We start from the raw sequence: 3036 nt of genomic DNA, 5'->3' as shown, positions 1-3036 counted from the left end.
AATTATGTGTTGTTAAGGAATTGTGTGACATTCATATTTGTGAGCTCCCTGAATATCATCCATGAATTTGATTATTTGTGTCTGTGCAAGTACTACTTTTTCTTCTGGAAATATATTTTGCTTAATCTGCCACATGTAAAATTCTCACCAGTGTTTTGGAAAACAACAACAACAAAACCCCAAAAAACCAAACCAAACCAAAGAAAACAAAACCTCCCTCAGGTACAGCAGTGTCCCTGAACATAAAGTCTTCTATAGGGGTTTCTCTGATCAACTGGGAATAATTTGCAAAACACTCAGCTCTTTAACAAATCTTTTAGAGAGCTTTTACTTCCTCTCTTCTTTTTAATTATTTGCAATTACCAAACAGGGTAGCTTCTGAGTTAATTCATCCTCTCCCCTCCAGGAGAATCAGACACACTGCTTTGCATACAATAGGTATCAGTAAGTGTATGCTAGGAAAGTATGGAAGAGCAGATGACTCTCCTAACTTTATAGACCCACACATGGAAATTGGAGAGTGCTGGGTGAATCTTCATTTGCTGTCTTATCCAATACTTGCTTGTGTGTTTCCATAAGAGCTGGCAAAGACTATGGAGAAAGACAATGATAGCTACCAACAAGGATTCATCTTGCTGGGCTTTTCTGATCACCATTGACTGGAGATTATTCTCTTTGCTTTTATCTTGGTCTTCTACATCCTGACCCTTCGGGCAACACTGCTATCATCTTGTTGTCAATCATGGATGCTAGACTCCACATGCCCATGTACTTCTTTCTTAGGAAACTTTCTTTCTTGGATCTCTGCTTTACAACAAGCATTGTTTCCCAGCTGCTGTGGAACCTTTGGGGTCCAGATAAGACCATCTCCTACCATGCTGTGGCCCAGCTTTATATCTAGATGATGTTGGGCTCAACCAAGTGTGTTCTACTGGCTGTCATGTATATGACTGCTACGTGGCTGTCTACTGGCTTCTGCATTACACTGTGGTCATGCACCCACATCTCTGCCTGTAGTTGGTGACTGTGTCCTGGTTCTGTGGCTTTTTAAACTCCTTTGTCATGTGTCCCCAGACAGTGCAACTCTCTCAATGTGGGTGCCACACAGTGAACCACTTTCTTTGTGAGATGCCTGCTCTGATTGCCATGTCCTGTGAAGACACCATGTTGGTGGAAGAATTTGCCTTTGTCCTGGGTGTGGCCCTTCTCCTGGTGCCCCTCTCCTTGATCCTCATCTCCTATGGGATGATTGCTGCTGCTGTGGTGAGGATCAAGTCAGCTGCAGGGTGCAAGAAAGCATTCAATACCTGCTCTTCCCACCTAACCGTGGTCTCCCTTTTCTATGGGGCCATCATCTACATGTACCTGCAGCCAGCCAACAGCTACTCCCAAGACCAAGGCAAGTTCCTCACCCACTTCTACACCATTGTCACTCCCAGTGTTAACCCCCTTATCTACACTCTGAAGAACAAGAGTGTAAATGGGGGCAATGAAGAGGCCCCTGAAGGGAGAGAAGGGGGCCAAGGAAACCTGAATGAGAGGAATGCTGGGGTAATACATGAAGTTCTGGAGTCTGTCTCTTAGATATGTATGTGATGATGTGGAGAGCAAACTTTCAGAGTAGAGTGAACACAGCTGGACATGATGATTTCAAGTGTGACCTCATCCCTTGGTCTCTGGATGTGAACTGATTTTCTTCAGTTTAAAGGCATCTACCTTAGGAAATCTCTCCTATACTTGCCTGTTACCCATCTTTGGGCTTCCTCCACAACTACAGGGACTGTTAACACTGATTCAAATCACACAGTATGTAGATTAAGTGATGAGATGTCAAATAAAAATGAGACAACATCAGTGGCCTCCTCTTGAAGCTCCTTTTTTTTTATGACTATGGTGATTTTTCAGAGGTAAGCAAAACAACATCAGTCAAATCATAGGACTCTGTGTAGATGTAGGTTGTTTCTTCTTAAGTGAGGAGTTACCTCTTTTTGTTTTTTTGTAATTTGGCTTTTTAAGATTTTATTTTAGTTCTAGTTAGTTAACATATGGTGTAATATTTGTTTCATGTGTACGACATAGTGATCCAACAATTCCATACAACATCTGGTGCTCATCACAACAGGTACACCTCTTAATCCCCAGCCCCTACTTGATGCATCCTCCCACCTCCCCTCTGGTGACCATCAGTTTGTTCTCCATAGTTAAGAGTCTATTTCTTGGTTTGTGCACCCTCTTTCTGTCCCTTTTTGCTTTCTCTTTCTCCCTTTGCTCATTTGTCTTGTTTGTTTGCTTTTCTTTCTTAAAAAAAAAAAAAATTTACTTGTATATTTGAGGGAGAGAGAAAGCATGAGTAGGAAGGAAGAGGAAGACTCCCTGCTGAGTAGAGAACCAGATAGATCTTGTGATTTTAGTTTCCATACAATTAAATTTTGAAATCTTTAGTAGTCATATGTGGCCTTTCCTTATAATTAAAAAAGAACATTTAGGGGAGTTTGGGTAGCTCAGTTGGTTAAGCTTCTAACTTGTGATTTTGGCTTAGGTCACAATCTCAGGGTTATGAGCCCTGCACTGGGCTCCATATTCAGTGGGGAATCTGCTTGAGATTCTCTGCATTTGCCCATATCTGCCCCTATCCACAATCGCACTCACTCTCTCTCTAAAACAAAAAAGTAAATATATATATATATTCTTTGGCAGCTGTCCTTCTATGATGATATTGAATTCTTACTTATTCTTGTTTATTGATTGATTGATTGAGAAAGTGCCTGGTGGTGGTGGTGGGGGGGGCTTGAGGAGGGACAGAGAGAGAGAGAAAGAAAGAGAATCCCAAGGAGGGTTGACACCGGGCTTGATCTCATGACCCTGAGATCATGATCTGAGCTGAAGTCGACAGTTGAACACTTAACTGATTGGGCCACCCAAGCACCTCACTCTATGATGATTTTTTTTAACCACTTCTCTTTATTTATTCTTTCATAGTTTAATGTTTACAAGATAGTAACAAGTGGAATTTATTTTTATTTGTTAAAGACACAA

At 41.4% G+C, this 3036-nt stretch overlaps 1 pseudogene; it reads left to right on the top strand.

The window, feature by feature from the left end:
• Positions 1-593: 593 nt before the first annotated feature.
• LOC132027656 (putative olfactory receptor 2W6) lies at positions 594-1584 on the top strand (annotated as a pseudogene).
• The last annotated feature ends 1452 nt before the right edge of the window (positions 1585-3036 follow it).

Source organism: Mustela nigripes, chromosome 12 (genome assembly GCF_022355385.1).
Source record: "Mustela nigripes isolate SB6536 chromosome 12, MUSNIG.SB6536, whole genome shotgun sequence".
In the NCBI taxonomy this organism is placed as follows: Eukaryota; Metazoa; Chordata; class Mammalia; order Carnivora; family Mustelidae; genus Mustela; species Mustela nigripes.
This window is presented reverse-complemented; position numbering and strand designations above follow the sequence as displayed.